Source organism: Dermochelys coriacea, chromosome 6 (genome assembly GCF_009764565.3).
Source record: "Dermochelys coriacea isolate rDerCor1 chromosome 6, rDerCor1.pri.v4, whole genome shotgun sequence".
In the NCBI taxonomy this organism is placed as follows: Eukaryota; Metazoa; Chordata; order Testudines; family Dermochelyidae; genus Dermochelys; species Dermochelys coriacea.
In genome coordinates this window covers 4,312,618-4,333,048 of record NC_050073.1, presented here as the reverse complement: position 1 = coordinate 4,333,048, position 20,431 = coordinate 4,312,618, and the positions used below count along the sequence as shown (strand labels likewise).

At 46.1% G+C, this 20,431-nt stretch overlaps 1 protein-coding gene and 1 long non-coding RNA gene across 9 annotated transcripts in view; one reads left to right on the top strand and one right to left on the bottom strand.

Moving 5' to 3' along the window:
• The window catches only part of LOC119856526 (zinc finger protein 572-like), a 568,866-nt gene that overhangs the window by 531,450 nt on the left and 16,985 nt on the right, over nucleotides 1-20,431 (top strand). The window contains exon 1 of one of the 8 annotated variants that reach the window (XM_043517284.1): nucleotides 17,195-17,200. The exons of 6 other annotated variants lie outside the window; for them this stretch is intronic. The gene's annotated coding sequence lies outside the window, so the exon portion shown is untranslated. Of the gene's footprint in view, nucleotides 1-17,194; nucleotides 17,201-20,431 lie in introns of those variants that run through there. One more of the 8 variants, XM_043517285.1, reaches the window with a different exon arrangement.
• LOC122460793 lies at nucleotides 11,885-12,256 on the bottom strand. The gene is made up of 2 exons (XR_006282298.1): nucleotides 12,215-12,256; nucleotides 11,885-12,053 (listed from the first exon to the last, which is right to left on the bottom strand). It is a non-coding gene; the product is annotated as an uncharacterized LOC122460793 (long non-coding RNA).

Here is a 20,431-nt window from a genome sequence, read left to right as displayed (position 1 = left end):
GAGCAGGGGTGTTGTAAGCAAGACATGAGAAGTAATTCTTCCCCTCTGCTCTGCACTCATTAGGCCTCAACTGGAGTATTATGTCCAGTTCTGGACACCACATTTCAGGAAAGATGTGGACAAATTGGAAAAAATCCAGAGAAGAGCAACAAAAATGACTAAAGTTCTAGAAAACATGATGTATGAGGGAAGATTGAAAGAACTTGGTTTGTTAGTCTGGAGAAGAGAAGACTGAGAGGGGACACAATAACAGTTTTCAAATACCTAAAAAGTTGTTACAAGGAGGAGGGAGAAAAATTGTTCTCCCTAATCTCTGAGGATAGGACAAGAAGCAATGGGCTTAAATTGCAGCAAGGGAGGTTTACGTTGGACATTAGGAAAAACTTCCTAACAGTCAGGGTAGTTAGGCTCTGGAATAAATTGCCCAAGGAGATTGTAGAATCTCCATCATTGGAGATTTTTAAGAGCAGGTTAGACAAACACCTGTCAGGAATGTTTTAGACGGTGCTTGGTCCTGCCATAAGTGCAAGGGACTGAACTTGATGGCCTCTCGAGGTCCCTTCCTGTCCTATGATTCTATCATTTTCCTACCTCACTGAGGTACTGTTAGAATAAATCCATTAAAGGCTGTGAGATGCTCAGACACTGGGCGGGGGCCATAAAAGTATATAAAATGGATTTGCATAAGAGGCTAAAGTAGCTTCATAAGTGTACTCTAGCACACTGACATTTCAGAAGTGAGTAGTGATTTTCCATGATTCAATTTCTGGCCTTCTACTTTGAGACACCTCAAAGGAATCTCATTTTCACTCACTCTCAACAGTCTTTTTAAGATATCACAACTTGGGCATCTGTAATGGTGACAACCCATATAACTAGTTAGTTTTAAAAACATTACGAGTAAACCTTATGTTCTCTTCTTCCTATTTATTGCTCTGTTGTACTGAATCTTGTGTGATGTTGAGATTGTAAGCTCTTTGGGGCAGGGATGTGGGTTTTTTTGAAGCCCCTCACACATTGCTGGCTGTGCTAAAATAATAATAAAAAATCAGTGTGATGATAAATGGTAGGTATTCCATCAATTTAGGTCAACCAAAAAAGAATCACTGTGGTTAAACAACAAAGTAAAAGCAGCAGTGAGAGGCAAAAAGGCATCCTTTAAAAAGTGGAAGATAAATCGTAATGAGGAAAATAGAAAAGAACATAAACTCTGGCAAATGAAGTGTAAAAATATAATTAGAAAGACCAAAAAATAATTTGAAGACCAGCTAGCCAAAGACTCCAAAAGTAATAGCAATTTTTTTTTTAAATACATGAGAAGCAGAAAGCCTGCTAAACAACCAGTGGGGCCATGGATGATCAAGATGCCAGAGGAGCACTCAAAGATGATAAGGCCATTGTGGAGAAACTAAATGAATTCTTTGCATCGGTCTTCACTGTTGAGGATGTGAGGGAGATTCCCAAACCTGAGCCATTCTTTTTGGGTGACAGATCTGAGGAACTGTTACAAATTGAGGTGTCATTAGAGGAGGGTTTGGAACAAATTGATAAACTAAACAGTAATAAGTCTCCAGGACCTGATGGTATTCACCCAAGAGTTCTGAAGGAACTCAAATGTGGAATTGCAGGACTACTAACTGTCATGTGTAACCTATCATTTAAATCAGCTTCTGTACCAAATGACTGGAGGATAGCTAATGTGATGCCAATTTTTAAAAAGGGCTCCAGATGTGACCCTGGCAACTACAGGCCAGTAAGCCTCACTTCAGTACCAGGCAAATAGGTTGAAACTATTGTAAAGAACAAAATCGTCAGACACATAGATGAACATAATTGGTTGGGAAATAGTCAACATGGTTTTTGTAAAGGGAAATCATGCCTCACCAATCTAGTAGAATTCTTTGAGGGGTTCAACAAGCATGTGGACAAAGGATATCCAGTGGATATTGTATATTTAGATTTTCAGAAAGCCTTTGACAAGGTCCCTCACCAAAGGCTCTTAAGCAAAATAAGCAATCATGGGATAAGAGGGAGGGTTTTCTCATGGATTGGTAACTGGTTAAAAGATAGGAAACAAAGGGTAGGAATAAATAGTCAGTTTTCAGAATGGAGAGAGCTAAATAGTGGTGTCCCCCTGGTATCTGTACTAGGGCCCAGTCCTATTTAACATATTCATAAGCAATCTGGAAAAAGGGGTAAACAGTGAGGTGGCAAAATTTGCAGATAATACAAAACTACTCTGGATAGTTAATTCCCAGGCAGAGTGCGAAGAGCTACAAAAGGATCTCACAAAACTGGGTGACTGGGCAACAAAATGGCAGATGAAATTTAATGTTGATAAATGCAAAGTAATGCACATTGGAAAACATAATCCTAACTCTACATATACAATGATGGGGTCTAAATTAGCTTTTACCACTCAAGAAAGAGATCTTGGAGTCATTGTGGATAGTTCTCTGAAAACATCCACTCAAAAAAGCGAATAGCATGTTGGGAATCATCAAGAAAGGGATAAATAATAAGACAGAAAATATCATGTTGCCTCTATATAAATCCATGATACGCCCACACCTTGAATACTGTGTGCAGATGCGGTCGCCCCATCTCAAAAAAGACATATTGGAATTGGAAAAGGTTCAGAAAAGGGCAACAAAAATGATGAGGGGTATAGAACGGCTTCTGTATGAAGAAAGATTAATAAGACTGGGACTTTTCAGCTTGGAAAAGAGGCAACTAAGGGGGGATATGATTGAGGTCTATCAAATCATGAGTGGTATAGAGAAAGTAAATAAGGAAGTGTTACTTATTCCTTCTCATAATACAAGAACAAGGGGCCACCAAATGAAATTAATAGGTAGCAGGTTTAAAACAAACACAAGAAAGTATTTTTTCATGCAACGCACTGTCAACCTCTGGAACTCCTTGCCAGAGGGTGTTGTGAAGGCCAAACCTATAACAGGGTTCAAAAGGGAGCTAGATAGATTCATGGAAGATAGGTCCATCAATGGCTATTAGCCAGGATGGACAGGGATGGTGTCCCTAGCCTCTGTTTGCCAGAAACTGGGATTGGTTGTCAGAGCGTGGATCACTGGATGATAACTTTACTGTTCATTCCCTTTGTGGCACCTGCCATTGGCCACTGTCAGAGGACAGGATACTGGGCTTGATGGACCTTTGGACTGACCCAGTATGGCCGTTCTTAAGTTCTTGTGTTCTTATGACTGCAGTGTACCAGAATAAGGTGATATTCCTTTAAATAGTCTGTAAGTTCTCTAGTGGTGTTCACAGTGTTCTGTGTTTTAGAAGCTGCCATAGCAGCAATGCGTATGTTTGGGATTTTTTACTCCACATGGTTAATGGGGACTCATCTTTGCCCATATGAGTTCCTTTAATAGCAATACTTGTGCTAAGAACAAAAGACACAACTCATGTTGTTTGGATAACATATTTTCATTTCATAAGTACTGTGTGATGTCACAATCCTTAAAGTCCTGAATGTACGTAAGGATGCATCACACTAATGTGCTGGATAAAGTCAACGCAGGATGTCTTCATTAGTCTGCATGTTTGGTCAGCCCAGTGCAGCTTTGTGTTCCAGCATGTTCTGTTCCATGAGTTTAAGATTAAAGAGAAGGAAATACGCAGACTAATTTTATTGAGCCCGAATATCACCTGGCCTTGTATCTTGCCTTGTCATTTGTAACTGAGCACAACAAACATCTGGCAAACATTTTATTTTAAACTTCAACCACTTTTGAGTTACTTGGGAGCAAAAAAGCGTGGACTTAATCTGGCACTTGACTCACATGCAGACGTTGGAGAGCAGGGGAAAGTTCTCTGGCTTGTGTTATACAAGAGGTCAGACTGGACGATTCCAGTGGTCCCTTCTGGCCATGGAATCTATGAATCCAAGAGTTAGAGGGAAGGAAGGGGGAGTAACAACAGGATGTTTTAATACAGACTGTCTTAGAGTAGGGCTGTATGCAGCCCTGGCCATGTTGGCTCCAGGATATTGGAGAGAAAAGGTGGATGGTTTACTATCTTCCTTTGGACCAACTTCTGTTGGTGAGAGATACAAGTTTTCAAGCCAAACAGAGCTCGTCTTCAGGTCTGGGAAAGGTACTTGAATTGTCCATTACAATATGTGCTAGCTATTTACGCCAAGCAATCTGTTCCACCTTGCATTTAACAGTGATGCTCAGAGTAGCTTTCTCAGGCCTGAGGAAGAGCTCTGTGTGGCTCAGACGTTTGTCTCTCCACCAAAGGAAGTTGGTCCAATAAAGGATATTACTCTTCACCCACCTTGTGTCTGTGAGCATGGTTCATAGCTGCAGTTAGTCAATCAGCAGTAGCAAATGCAGTAGGAACAGCTCACACGCTGTCATCATTGAGACAGACGTGCTCCCAAGGAATCAACATTTCCCAACGGAAAAAGAATGTTCTGCTGGAAAACGTTCAATTGTTTTCTTTCAAAAGGACTTTTGGCTTCAGAATTGTATTTAATTTTTTATGAGATTGTGTCTTTTATGTTTTGTGGCACACAAGCAGAGAAGTTAGAGAAACTTTTGCTGGAAGTTCGCAATGTCTCGCTAATTTGTGTCTTAAGAGCCAGAACAATAACACATAAGAATCCAAAAATCAGAGAGAGACAACATAGGCTACTGCCTATAACAGAGAGGCACAATTCACTGGGTACCTGCTGACCGACTGCTGCTAAGCCCTGATTGTGTGCTATCCTACTGAGCTCCCTAGCTGCAAGCAGGTCCAGGAACCCTGCCCAAAATTTAAAGTCACAGTATTCAATCTTAACACAACCACAAATACACAAGAGCATCCAAATTTTCTGTTTTTTGGAACGGTTGTTTCTTAACACGCCATGGGGAATTTGAATCAAATTTCAGCTACTAATTATCGTGTGTGGCACAATCGCTAATGTGTATTTGGTATTACGTTGGTTTCTTTAGGAAATTGGGGGAAACGGGAGCACTGGGAAAGCCTATTTCCCCTCACACACACACTGCACATTTGCTGCCCACGAGTGCTGCCTGAGCAGTGGCATTGTGACATCAGAGATAATGCATCACTCAGCACTCCCTGCCTCCAGCTCATTGTCAAACTTGGGGAGAATGACTAGCCCGCGGCTGCCATGGCAACAGCTACTTTTGACAACTGATTGCCCCCTTATTACCAGAACATCATCACAGAAAGGAAGTTTGTAATGAAACAGGACCAGATTTGGATAAGCAGGACAGTCTCCTGCTGTGCTCATTTGGGTTTGTTCTGTGGTACGGTACAGTGTTTCTTTTCAAAGAGAAATTGTTTGCTACTTTCCTTAGTAAGGGCTAGGTGAAAATAAGATGCAAAATTCCTGCTCTTTTTCTTGGATATTGTTTATCTGCTTCTTACACATTCAGGGTTATAGCTTAGAACTTTCATTGAAACTAAAGTTGCATAAAATGCGTTTTGTTTTGATACAGTTTAATTTAATTACTTTCAATACTGTGATCAACACAGCACTGAGTAGTGACACAGGGACCTTCACAAACATAAGAATGGTAATAAAATATATACTGAAAACAGCAGCTGAGTAAGACCTTCATTGTTTAAACAGCACATATATAATAGATTTTCTTTCATTAAAAAACTTAAGGAAATTAACAAACAAAAATCTCTTCATTTAACATTACTTAAGTTTGCTTTCCTCAATAAACTAAAGCATCAAATAATTAGGAAATACAAAGTCAAGATTTTAAAAAAGATTAAAAGGTTACAAAGTTTTGCATTCTCAGGTTAGCAAATGTCCAAATAAGTTTCAGAGTAGCAGCCGTGTTAGTCTGTATTCGCAAAAAGAAAAGGAGTGCTTGTGGCTTGTGACTAACAAATTTATTTGAGCATAAGTGAGCTACAGCTCACTTCATCGGATGTCCTATCTCAGGGCCTCTCCTTCTGCCCCTCCACCCCCACAAACGTGATACAGTTCTGTGGTGACCTAGAATCCTATTTTCGATGCCTCCAACACAAGGAATATCTCCAACACACCTCTAAACAACATACTAACCCACAGAGAGCTTCCTACCAAGACTACAAAAAGAAGGATTCTGGGTGGAGTCCCCTTGGTTGAAACAGCAGACTGAACTTCTACATAGAGTACTTCCGCCAACGTGCATGGGCTGAAATTGTGAAAAAGCAGCATCACTTGCCCCATAACCTCAGCCGTGCAGAACACAATGCCATCCACAGCCTCAGAAACAACTCTGACATCATAATCAAAACGGCTGACAAAGGAGGTGCTGTCGTCACCATGAATAGGTCGGAATATGAACAAGAAGCTACTAGGCAGCTCTCCAACACCACTTTCTACTAGCCATTACCCTCTGATCCCACTGAGAGTTACCAAAAGAAACTACAGCATTTGCTCAAGAAACTCCCTGAAAAAGCACAAGAACAAATCTGCACAGACACACCCCTGGAACCCCCCGACCTGGGGTATTCTATCTGCTACCCAAGATCCTTAAACCTGGAAATCCTGGACGCCCCATCATCTCAGGCATTGGCACCCTGACAGCAGGATTGTCTGGCTATGTAGACTCCCTCCTCAGGCCCTATGCTACCAGCACTCCCAGCTATTTTTGAGACACCACTGACTTCCTGAGGAAACTACAATCCATTGGTGATCTTCCTGAAAACACCATCCTGGCCACTATGGATGTAGAAGTCCTCTACACCAACATTACACACAAAGATGGACTACAAGCCGTCAGGAACAGTATCCCCGATAATGTCACAGCTAACCTGGTGGCTGAACTTTGTGACTTTGTCCTCACCCATAACTATTTCACATTTGGGGACAATGTATACTTTCAAATCAGCGGCACTGCTATCGATACCCGCATGGCCCCACAGTATGCCAACATTTTTATGGCTGACTTAGAACAACGCTTCCTCAGCTCTCGTCCCCTAATGTCCCTACTCTACTTGCGCTACATTGATGACATCTTCATCATCTGGACCCATGGAAAAGGAGCCCTTGAGGAATTCCACCAGGATTTCAACAATTTCCATCCCACCTTCAACCTCAGTCTGGACCAGTCCACACAAGAGATCCACTTTCTGGACACTACGGTGCTAATAAGCGATGGTCACATAAACACCACCCTATACCGGAAACCTACTGACCGCTATGCCTATCTACATGCCTCCAGCTTTCATCCAGACCACACCACACGATCCATTGTCTACATCCAAGCTCTACAATACAACCGCATTTGCTTCAACCCCTCAGACAGAGACAAACACCTACAAGATCTCTATCATACATTCTTATAACTACAGTACCCAGCTGCTGAAGTGAAGAAACAGATTGACAGAGCCAGAAGAGTACTCAGAAGTCACCTACTACAGGACAGGCCCAACAAAGAAAATAACAGAATGCACTAGCCATCACCTTCAGCCCCCAACTAAAACCTCTACAACGCATCATCAAGGATCTACATCCTATGCTGAAGGACGACCCATCACTCTCACAGATCTTGGGAGACAAGCCAGTCCTTGCTTACAGACAGCCCCCCAACCTGAAGCAAATACTCACCACCAACCACACACCACAGAACAGAACCACTAACCCAGGAACCTATCCTTGCAACAAAACCCGTTGCCAACTCTGTCCACATATCTATTCAGGGGACATCATCATAGGGCCTAATCACATCAGCCACAATATCAGAGGCTCATTCACCTGCACATCTACCAATGTGATATATGCCATCATGTGACAGCAATGCCCCTCTGCCATGTACATTGGTTAAACTGGACAGTCCCTACGTAAAAGAATAAATGGACACAAATCAGACGTCAAGAATTATAACATTCAAAAACCAGTTGGAGAACACTTCAGTCTCTCTGGTCACTCGATTACAGACCTAAAAGTGGCAATATCTCAACAAAAAAACTTCAGAAACAGACTCCAACGAGAGATTGCTGAATTGGAATTAATTTGCAAACTGGATACAATTAATTTAGGCTTGAATAGACACTGGGAGTGGATGGGTCATTACACAAAGTAAAACTATTTCCCCACTCCCCACTGTTCCTCAGACGTTCTTGTCAACTGCTGGAAATGGCCCACCTTGATTATCACTATAAAAGGTTCCCCCCTCCCCCCTACTCTCCTGCTGGTAATAGCTCACCTTAAGTGATCACTCTGGTTAGTGTGTATGGTAACACCCATTGTTTCATGTTCTCTATGTATATAAATCTCCACACTGTATTTTCCACTGAATGCATCTGATGAAGTAAGTTGTAGCTCACGAAAGCTTATGCTCAAATAAATTTGTTAGTCTCTAAGGTTCCACAGTCCTCCTTTTCTTTTTGTCCAAATAAGTGTTCTCCTGGCACCCTTAATTCAGTCCTCTTGTGCATTTGCATGATGATGCAGACTTTAATTACATAATCCCATGTTATTTTTTTTTCACAGGACCCCTGCTTTATTCAATGCACAGGATTTTCTGCTCTGGGGCTGTGTATTGAAGGAATCTGTTGTCTGTAGGATCCCTGCCTCCGTCGAATCGTGGAGGTCAACGAATGGCTACGCAGGTGGTGTCGGAGAGAAGGCTTTGGATTCTTTGACCATGGGATGGTGTTCCATGAAGGAGGAGTGCTGGGCAGAGACGGGCTCCATCTTACGACGAGAGGGAAGAACATCCTTGCCAGCAGGCTGGCTAACCTAGTGAGGAGGGCTTTAAACTAGGTTCACCGGGGGAAGGAGACCAAAGCCCTGAGGTAAGTGGGAAAGCGGGATACCGGGAGGAAGCACAGGCAGGAATGTCTGTGAGGGGAGGGCTCCTGCCTCATACTGGGAATGAGGGGCGATCAACAGGTTATCTCAAGTGCTTATATACAAATGCACAAAGCCTTGGAAACAAGCAGGGAGAACTGGAGGTCCTGGTGATGTCAAGGAATTATGACGTGATTGGAATAACAGAGACTTGGTGGGATAACTCACATGACTGGAGTACAGTCATGGATGGTTATAAACTGTTCAGGAAGGACAGGCAGGGCAGAAAAGGTGGGGGAGTAGCACTGTATGTAAGGGAGCAGTATGACTGCTCAGAGCTCCGGTACGAAACTGTGGAAAAACCTGAGTGTCTCTGGATTAAGTTTAGAAGTGTGTGCAACAAGAGTGATGTCATGGTGGGAGTCTGCTATAGACCACCGGACCAGGGGGATGAGGTGGATGAGGCTTTCTTCCGGCAACTCACGGAAGCTACTAGATCGCATGCCCTGATTCTCATGGGTGACTTTAATTTTCCTGATATCTGCTGGGAGAGCAATACAGCGGTGCATAGACAATCCAGGAAGTTTTTGGAAAGCGTAGGGGACAATTTCCTGGTGCAAGTGCTAGGGGAGCCAACTAGGGGGAGCGCTTTTCTTGACCTGCTGCTCACAAACCGGGTAGAATTAGTGGGGGAAGCAAAAGTGGATGGGAATCTGGGAGGCAGTGACCATGAGTTGGTTGAGTTCAGGATCCTGACGCAGGGAAGAAAGGTAAGCAGCAGGATACGGACCCTGGACTTCAGGAAAGCAGACTTTGACTCCCTCAGGGAACAGATGGCCAGGATCCCCTGGGGGACTAACATGAAAGGGAAGGGAGTCCAGGAGAGCTGGCTGTATTTCAAGGAATCCCTGTTGAGGTTACAGGGACAAACCATCCCGATGAGTCGAAAGAATAGTAAATATGGCAGGCGACCAGCTTGGCTTAATGGTGAAATCTTAGCGGATCTTAAACATAAAAAAGAAGCTTACAAGAAGTGGAAGGTTGGACATATGACCAGGGAAGAGTATAAAAATATTGCTCGGGCATGTAGGAAAGATATCAGGAGGGCCAAATCGCACCTGGAGCTGCAGCTAGCAAGAGATGTCAAGAGTAACAAGAAGGGTTTCTTCAGGTATGTTGGCAACAAGAAGAAAGCCAAGGAAAGTGTGGGCCCCTTACTGAATGAGGGAGGCAAGCTAGTGACAGAGGATGTGGAAAAAGCTAATGTACTCAATGCTTTTTTTGCCTCTGTTTTCACTAACAAGGTCAGCTCCCAGACTGCTGTGCTGGGCATCACAAAATGGGGAAGAGATGGCCAGCCCTCTGTAGAGATAGAGGTGGTTAGGGACTATTTAGAAAAGCTGGACGTGCACAAGTCCATGGGGCCGGACGAATTGCATCCGAGAGTGCTGAAGGAATTGGCGGCTGTGATTGCAGAGCCCTTGGCCATTATCTTTGAAAACTCGTGGCGAACGGGGGAAGTCCCGGATGACTGGAAAAAGGCTAATGTAGTGCCCATCTTTAAAAAAGGGAAGAAGGAGGATACTGGGAACTACAGGCCAGTCAGCCTCACCACAGTCCCTGGAAAAATCATGGAGCAGGTCCTCAAAGAATCAATCCTGAAGCACTTAGAGGAGAGGAAAGTGATCAGGAACAGTCAGCATGGATTCACCAAGGGAAGGTCATGCCTGACTAATCTAATCGCCTTTTATGATGAGATTACTGGTTCTGTGGATGAAGGGAAAGCAGTGGATGTATTGTTTCTTGACTTTAGCAAAGCTTTTGACACGGTCTCCCACAGCATTCTTGTCAGCAAGTTAAGGAAGTATGGGCCGGATGAATGCACTATAAGGTGGGTAGAAAGCTGGCTAGATTGTCGGGCTCAACGGGTAGTGATCAATGGCTCCATGTCTAGTTGGCAGCCGGTGTCAAGTGGAGTGCCCCAGGGGTCGGTCCTGGGGCCCGTTTTGTTCAATATCTTCATAAATGATCTGGAGGATGGTGTGGATTGCACTCTCAGCAAATTTGCGGATGATACTAAACTGGGAGGAGTGGTAGATACGCTGGAGGGGAGGGATAGGATACAGAAGGACCTAGACAAATTGGAGGATTGGGCCAAAAGAAATCTAATGAGGTTCAATAAGGATAAGTGCAGGGTCCTGCACTTAGGATGGAAGAATCCAATGCACCGCTACAGACTAGGGACCGAATGGCTCGGCAGCAGTTCTGCGGAAAAGGACCTAGGGGTGACAGTGGACGAGAAGCTGGATATGAGTCAGCAGTGTGCCCTTGTTGCCAAGAAGGCCAATGGCATTTTGGGATGTATAAGTAGGGGCATAGCGAGCAGATCGAGGGACGTGATCGTTCCCCTCTATTCGACACTGGTGAGGCCTCATCTGGAGTACTGTGTCCAGTTTTGGGCCCCACACTACAAGAAGGATGTGGATAAATTGGAAAGAGTACAGCGAAGGGCAACAAAAATGATTAGGGGTCTAGAGCACATGACTTATGAGGAGAGGCTGAGGGAGCTGGGATTGTTTAGTCTGCAGAAGAGAAGAATGAGGGGGGATTTGATAGCTGCTTTCAACTACATGAAAGGGGGTTTCAAAGAGGATGGCTCTAGACTGTTCTCAATGGTAGCAGATGACAGAACGAGGAGTAATGGTCTCAAGTTGCAATGGGGGAGGTTTAGATTGGATATTAGGAAAAACTTTTTCACTAAGAGGGTGGTGAAACACTGGAATGCGTTACCTAGGGAGGTGGTAGAATCTCCTTCCTTAGAGGTTTTTAAGGTCAGGCTTGACAAAGCCCTGGCTAGGATGATTTAACTGGGACTTGGTCCTGCTTTGAGCAGGGGGTTGGACTAGATGACCTTCTGGGGTCCCTTCCAACCCTGATATTCTATGATTCTATGATTCTATGATTTATTGCAGAGTTAATGTTGCATGGGCAACACTCATTCTGGTATTTCCTAACTTGAGAGTGCTTGACTTTGAAACCTTTTAATCCTTTGTTTATTTACTAATTTTTATGCCTTACTTTATTAAGGAGACCAGCCTTTATGACAAAGGGTTGTTTGTTTGTGACATATCTATTATTTGTCTGTTTAGTGTCAATAGTGTGTGCTTTACAAGACAGAAAAAGTAAAGACACTCCCTCATACAAAGACCTTATGATCAAAGGAAGACTGACACATACAAAGAAAGCAGGACGTGTAAGGACTAGGAATTTCTTTCTTTCTCTTCATAGAATATCAGGGTTGGAAGGGACCTCAGGAGATCATCTAGTCCAACCCCCTGCTCAAAGCAGGACCAATCCCCAATTTTTGCCCCAGATCCCTAAATGGCCCCCTCAAGGATTGAGCTCACAACCCTGAGTTTAGCAGGCCAATACTCAAACCACTGAGCTATTTTGATGAATAGTCATTTATTATCATTATTATTAAAGGAAGGGTGGTGCATTGGGGAACTTGTATGGTGAGGATGTTCCAGGCAGAGGGAGCAATATGTAAACACATATGGGATGGGAGAAAGAAACACACATAGTATTGTTGCTAGCTGTACTGGTAAAGCAGAGGGAGGGAGGTGATGTAGAAAAGGACTAGATTTTTGATTATGGCCTGTCCCTGTAAACAGCCCTGTAATGGGGTGGTTTGGCATTTTAAGGACTGGAGGCCTGAGCACAGCCAACCCTAGCAGCTAAGAAGGCCCACCTGAACATGGATCAGTGGATTCTCTTACTGATTAGCAGGGAGCAGAAGAGGAAGTGGCTGAGAGCATTGCAGGAGCTGCAGAGAAAGGAAGGAGCAGCAAGGATGGCTAGAGACAGAGAGTTTGGCAATAACCTTGGAGGAAAGACCGTGAGAGCAGAGACTAAGGCCAGCAGCAAAATTGCCATATGCTTTTCTTCTCCTTTTGGTTCGTTGTATCTTGGAAAATAAATAAAACCCGGCTGGAAGGGCCGGCGAGACTGATCTGTTGTGAGTGCAGCTGTGGAGCCCGGGGGAAGGAGAGATGGAGGGCAGAAGGCTCCAGAACCACTCAGGCCACCACTACTGGATATTGGGATGGATGGTTGCCCTTGTTGCTCAGCATAAATTATGCCATCTGGTCACAGAAACTTGCTGATGATAGCATAGACACTAGGTTATTGTCATCCACAACACCAGATTTTGCAAAATCCAGGAGCTTTTCTTTGTGTTTCTTATCTTGCTGAAGATAGCTTAGAAGTTGTGGTAATAACAGTTGCCACATTGCCTGTAGAGTGATCTTGTAAGCACGAGTGGCGGTTGTGTGATTTTTCCAGCACTTACACGCTCTGTCATTTGTCTACCTACAATTCCACTTTCAGGCCACACACTCGGCAATTTGTCACTCTTAGATGTGGACGCTTCTGTCAGAGTATGAGTAATGGCTGCTAAGACTCATCGAAGCATGTTAGGGCATGTGACTAGCTCATGTGTTGCTGGACTCCACCTTGTTGCTTGTACTTTTCCACAAACTGTGCTGGGGGGTTAGCTTGAAACAAAGAAGTTGAAAACTGTTTAGTGTAAGCTCATGAAATTCCCTCCCTCCCTCAGTGCGGAGGAAGATATGCACAGCTGTAAGACCCCAGTAATGAATTTTTCCAATTGGCTTAGAGAAACAAAAACATGTTTATTAACTACAAAGGATAGATTTTAAGTGGTTATAAGGGATAGCAAAGAGATCAAAGCAGATTACCTTAGTAAATAAACAAAAACCGCAAACTGAGCTTAACGCACTAGATAGGTAGGATATAAATTAGCAAATTCTCACCCTGAGTGATAAACAGGCTGGCAGATTCTTAAGGCAGAAGTTGCCTTGGCTTGCCCAGGTTTTCATACACAGGTTAAAGATCCTTCTAGCTTGGGACCATCACTTCCCACAGTTCAATCCTTGCCCCTCAGGTGTTTCCAGGTGTGTTATTATAGGGAAAGGGAGATCCCCCCATGATGTCATTGTCCCCCTTTTATATCTTCTTCCCACTTGCTGGAAAGCTCTTTTGCTATGACCTGGGTCAAACAGTTCCCATTGTGTAGTGCTATCTCTGAGACGTTTCTGCTGTACACAGTTCCTGGGGTAATCCTTGTGCTTGTGTGCATCTCCTCAATAAGCCATTAACATTGTTTGACCTTTGTACTGTTGTACCTGAAAGGCTGCTTGTGGGTGTTTTCATCCTCACACCATGTTTCAGTAACACACACGTAGCCAAACTTCATAACTTTGCATATGACGATAGCACATACAATCCAATGAGAGATTAATGTCTAGCAGATCAAAACTTTTAGAATGATACCTCACAAGATGTACTTTGTACAAAACGTATCCGAATTATATGACCATGGTGAATATTGGAGTGTCAAGGTGTCACAAGCATATTCTATCCTCCAATCACCTTTAAACCCTCTCTGATTGGTCCACGCTTATAGTCCTATCCAATGATGAGCTGCCAAAATCTTAACAACCGGTTCTCTCCTCACCCCACAAGGGGGTTGTTGCCCACCCCCACCCCCCGGGACCCCCGCCCCATCCACCCCCCTCCCCTGTCCCCTGACTGCCCCCAGAACCGGGCAGGAGGGTCTCGTGGGCCACCGTAGTGGGTGCCCACCCTGCCCCTAAGAGCCAGAGGGACCTGCCGGGGGTCGAGGTGGGGAGTCCCGGTGGGGCTTACCTGGGGCGGCTCCCAGAAAGCATCCGGCAGGTCCCCCTGGCTCCTAGGGGCAGGGGAGCGTAGCTGGGGGGGAGCAGGGGGAGCGACTGCTCCCCCCACTGATCACATCAAAAGTGGCGCCTTTGGTGCCGACTCCTTGGGTGCTTCGGGGCTGGAGCCCCCACGGGGAGAATTTGGTGGGTGCAGAGCCCCCACCGGCAGCTCCCAGCCCCGCGCCCAGCCCCAGCTCACCTCACCTCCACCTCTGCCCCTGAACGCGCCGCCCTGTTCTGCTTCTCTGCCCCCCCCCCGGCTTCCCGCGAATCAGCTGTTCACGCAGGAAGCCGGGACAGGCTGAGAAGCAGGCGGCAGCTTCGCGCTCAGGCCCAGGGTGGCGGAGGTGAGCTGGGGCGGGGAGCGGCTCCCCTGCGCCCCCCCCGGGTTACCTGCTGTGGCGCAGGTGGCCCTCCTCCTGCCCCCCCGCCCAAGCTCACCTCTGCTCCGCCTCCTTGGGCCTGAGAGAAAAGCCACCGCCTGCTTCTCAGCCCGCCGCGGCTTCCCGCGCCAACAGCTGATTCGCAGGAAGCCGGGGGTCGGGGAAAAGCAGAGCGGGGCGGCGTGTTCAGGGGCGGAGGCGGAAGTAAGGTGAGCTGGGGCTGGACGCGGGGCGGAGCGGGGAGCTGCCGGTGGGTGCTCTGCACCCACCAAATTTTCCCCTTGGGTGATCCAGCCCCGAAGCACCCATGGAGTCGGTGCCTAAGATGCCACTTTTGGCCAGTTGTTAAATTTAGAAGCCCTTTTAGAACCGGTTCTCCCTCGCAGAACAACCAGTTCTAAAAGGGCTTCGAAATTTAACAACCGGTTCCAGCGAACCGGTGCGAACTGGCTCCAGCTCACCACTGGTCCTATCACAACTGCTAAATCTGGCTGTAAATCAAAGCTGTTATATAACAAGTCTTAGTCTTATAGTCTGTTTAGTATTATGGTCTGTTTACTATTATGGTCTGCAAAAAGAAAAGGAGCACTTGTGGCACCTTAGAGACTAACAAATTTATTTGAGGATAAGCTTTCGTGAGCTGCATCCGATGAAGTGAGCTGTAGCTCACGAAAGCTTATGCTCAAATAAATTTGTTAGTCTCTAAGGTGCCACAAGTCCTCCTTTTCTTTTTGCGGACACAGACTAACACGGCTGCTACTCTGAAACCTGTTATTATGGTCTGGTGACCCTCACCTAGTTTTGGACTGAGCCTGCATGCCTGACCCCTCCCTGCAGTGCTGGAGTGACCTTTACTTGGCCCCAGTCTACATTTGTCTGCCTGCCAACCTAGGCTGTCCTGAAACTGCTATCTCCTACCCGATTATCCAACTATTAAACTGTAAACAATTACCTCAGCCTTTTCAATAGGCATCCAATGGTTAATTTATGCCTCTTAATGTTAACATCTGCTGCTGCCAACCCCGTTTTTTTTTTTAACCAATTTAGTTAATTTTATAGTAGTTCTTCCCCTATTTTCTGTTAATGGCAGCAAAGGCCTGTCTTCAGTGCTGGGCTGAGGAAACAGAATACAGCAGCCTCCCAAACTCTTGCAGGAACTCAGGATTGTGCCCACTTGTGCATTTATTAGGATTTGGTCCAGGCCTGTTTTAAATGTCCCAAGCCATAGGGCTTCCACCGTTTCCCAGAGGGCGCTCGCCGAGGACATTAAGGGCTATGTTAAATTGTTCTGCAGCATCCAGCCAAAGCATGACAGTTTATGACAACACAACGGCTAGATCGCATTGTCTAGCTCTCAAGGGTAGGAGCCACGAAGCAGGTGCCAAAGCTGCCTGATTCAAGATGGTGAGTTCCTGTTTGGGGCTCGCTAAACTGACATAGGGGCATTAGTGCAGCTTGGATATAGGCGCCTATCTCTGAGAAAGGGGGCCGGGCTTTCACACATGCCTGTTGTCGGCTTCTCTCCCATTGCCGAGGGAGCAGTAGCGCTGGCTTTTGTGAACGGCATTCTTAGGCACTTCTCTCTCCTCGTGCACAGGGAGCTTAGGGGCCCACCTGAGCTTTGTGGATCATGGTGTGCTCCTGTGATTTTTCTAGGTGCTGTGACACTCAGCATTGCAACGCCTCAGTCCCTTGGTGTGTCCCACCCATAGGCGCCGACCCTGTGGGTGGTCCAGGGCTGGAGCACCCTTGGGAAAAAAATGGTGGGTGCTTAGCACCCACTGGCAGCCCCTCTATCAGTTCCTTTGTCTCTCTGTGCCAGCCGGCAGGCCCCACCAATCAGCACCTCCCACCTGCCACAGATCAGCTGTTTTGCGGCATGCAGGAGGCGAGGGGGTGGGAGGAGCGAGGGTGGGGTGTGCTCGTGTTAGGGGGAGGAGCAGGGACAGGAAGAGGTGGGGTGGGGGCTTGGGGAAGGGGTAGAGTGGGGGTGGGGCAGGGGTCGAGCACCCCCCAGGAAAGAAGGAAGTCAGCGCCAGTGGTCCCACCCAAAGCACTTTACAAGAAGGAAGTAGCATCATTATCACCGTTTTATAGCTGGGGAAATTGACCAGGCAGAGTGACTTGCTGCAGCGATTAGGCCAACGAGGCAGGTCTGATTCCCAGACTTGTGCCCAGCCCAATAGACCTATCAATGCTCTTGCTACGCTTTGCACCATTACTTCGGAATTCTGCCATGGGAAATGCCAGGTATTAATTATTCCTACTCTTTGGATGTCACTGTTTCCACTCACGGTTCCTATCTCCCAGCCCTGCACCTTTGCTGATGAACAATCGTATCTTGCTCTTTTGACATTTCGACCCTGGGGGGACATGTCTTTCTAATTTCATTAGAAAAACAAAACAGTTCGAAGCTGTTCCTTTTTGTTTCCTTTCCCCCCAGGTCTCGTCCTCCTCTTGACTTGCTGGTAAAACACATGTGGCTTAGATAAGTGTGCGGGGCTTTAAACTACGTACATCAGACAATACAAAGAGGAAAATAATAGAGCCTGTGAAAGAAGATGTCTACTTTATCTGAGATGTGTTTTAAAAGGGCTGGGTATGTGGTGGGAGCTGGACTAGCCAGAGTCTGCTGTAGAGAATCACAATTTCCTTTCAGTGCCCCAGGATGAAAAGGTGATGCTGGCTAATTTGAACCTGGTCATTCAGATCCAACTTCAAAACACAGAGTCAATTAAGTTCTGTTCTCCTCCCCAGCTGTGGGCCTTGGTTTGTTGTTGCTAATCAGGACACAGGGAAATTGCTTTCACCAGAAAACTCGCACTTTCTTTGCTGGCAGCAAAACACTGCTCAGATCTGGCCTGATGGAAGAGGTTTTTATGCTGGCTGGAGATAAGTGTGGGAATGCCTCCCAGAAGAGAGCAGTTTAGCACAGCTCCTGTGGGCTAGGGAGGGACAGGCAGATTAGTGACAGCGTAGAAGGGGCCTATCTACAGTGGTGCATCCCATTCCCTGGGACATGTGTTAACAAGCAGGATTCTCTCTCTGTGGAAGCCACACGTGGGCATGGGTTTTAGTGGTGGGGAGGATTAAGTTCCAGAGAGGCATATTTGAAATCTTTATAAAACAGAGACTACAGAATGGGTCCCAAATGCTGTAATGGCTCCATTGTATACTCTAGCCCTAGAGGCCATTATTGCAGAGCACAGCAATATTTCTTTCTGTAAGGGCTCCTAACTTGTGATCTCTGATTTACGTTTTTTCCATGTACACATTCTGGAGGGATGAACTACTCTAGTTTGCACTCTTCTAATGCCTTTCATTTCGCCAGTGAATTCTACCTCCCACCACTCCGCTGTATCATTATCCCATTTTTAATAAGGGGAAACTGAGGCACAAAACCATATGATCGGCCCAAGATCACCCAGGAGGCAAGTGGCAGAGTTCCAGAGCTGTAACCAGGATGGGGCGAGCAGGGCAGCCGTCTAGGGTGCCAAGCCATGGGGGCGGAAAGATGGAGAGGAAAAATGACAAAAAAAATGGTACAAGCGCAAATATGCTTGCTTGCCCTGAGCGCTAAAATGCCTAGTTACGGCTCTGCTCCTTCGAGCCACCTCTCACTGCTTCTCCTCTGTGCATGGCGCTCTTACTCTCCGCTGAACCAGGGCGATTTCCCTGGGACTATCGGTGGGAACTCATCCCTGGGAACATATGGCGACTGGGGGAAGTTGGACTGTGACCCAGGTGTTGGGAGCTGGGACAGGAAGATTCCTACACTATTACAGCCTCATATAAGGCAACACCAGCCTTATATGAGAAGTTGGGGTTGAATTTTCCTATTATATCAACACTAAAACACTAAAATTTGAGCAGGGGGTTGGACTAGATGACCTTCTGGGGTCCCTTCCAACCCTGATATTCTATGATTCTATGATATTCTATGATTCTATGATTCTAAAATCTCCAGTCAGCAGGAAATTATTTTTCTTAAGTTCCTTCCATCCCTGTTTCCTAAATCAAGCCCAGAAGAATTAAGTTACTTGTCTGAGGAGATCTGGCCATGGAACTCAGGAGTCCTGACTCCCACCTCTCTGTTCTACCCCACTCCTCTCCCAGAGGCAGGAGAAAAGCCAGGAGTCCCAACTCCTAGCCCTGCCCCATTGTAACTAACTAGACTTTATTCCCAGAGGGCAGGTTAGCACCAGGGAGTTCTGACTTTAAGACTGCTCTGTCCACTAGACTCCACTCACCTCACAGAGGTGAGATCAGAACCCAGGAGTTCTGAGCTTTAGCCATTACGTCACGCTGGCTCCCCACATTTATCTACAGGGAGAATTTAGGCCAAAATGAGTGTGACTGTCTGTACCCCTATGGTCACTGCTTTTATAAGACTATGATAAAACTTGTACAATGTATGCCTTGTGAAAACTCATTTGAAAACTCATAATTTGCTGATCATTATTGTCCTGGTAAAATGTCTGTGGCAACATTGTATGTAAACTTCTAAGAGTCTACTCTATGATGTTATTAAGCAATGTTCCAAGTCTGGAGAGCAGTCACAAACCAGTTTGCCAAAGACAAAAAGCTAGCAGATGCTTCAGTCAGCTATCAACAAAATCACTTGGACCATCACCTGGTTAAGTGGCCATTCTTTGGCAGGAAAGAGGTTGTGGGTGAAAATCTATGTCCTGACAAAGAAACAGCTGGGGCTTCCCATCCACACAGACTTTCTGTCTCCTGAACCTCAGCTGGAGATGATTATCAAAGAAGAGAAAGAGCTATAAGAAAGGGAAAGCAGATGCCCCAAATTATTCCTCTCTTTCTCTCTACCCAGGGCATCCACAACACCTGTAGATAGAGCCCTATTAAACTCATGGCCATGAAAAACATGTCAAAATGTGAAATCTGGTCTCCTCCCAGGAAATGGTTTTTTTGGGGTGTGCTTTTACCCTATAGTATACAGATTTCATGGGGGAAACCAGTGTTTCTCAAATTGGGGGTCCTGACCCAAAAGGTGGTCGGGGGGTGGAGCAAGGGCAGTCACGGTATTGCCATCCTTACTTCTGTGCTGCCTTCAGAGCTGGGCAGCAGGAGAATGGCAGTTGTTGGCCAGGAGTCCCGCTCTGAAGGCAGCACCCCGCCAGCAGCAGCGCAGAACTAAGGGTGGCAATACCGTACCATGCCACCCTCACTTCTGAGCTGCTGCCTTCAGAGCTGGGCATCCGGAGAGTGGCGGCTGCTGACTGAGGGCCCAGCTCTGCAGGCAGCAGCGCAGAAATAAGGGTGGCAATACCATACCAGGCCATCCTTACTTCTGCACTGCTGCTGGCAGCAGCTCTGCCTTCAGAGCTGGGATCCCAGCCAGCAGCCGCTGCTGTCCAGGTTCCCAGCTCTGAAGGCAGCACCGCCACCAGCAGCTGCACAGAAGTAAGGGTAGCAGTACTGCAACCCCCCCTACATTAACCTTGTGACCCCCCCACAACCCCTTTTTTGGGTCAGGACCCCTACAATGA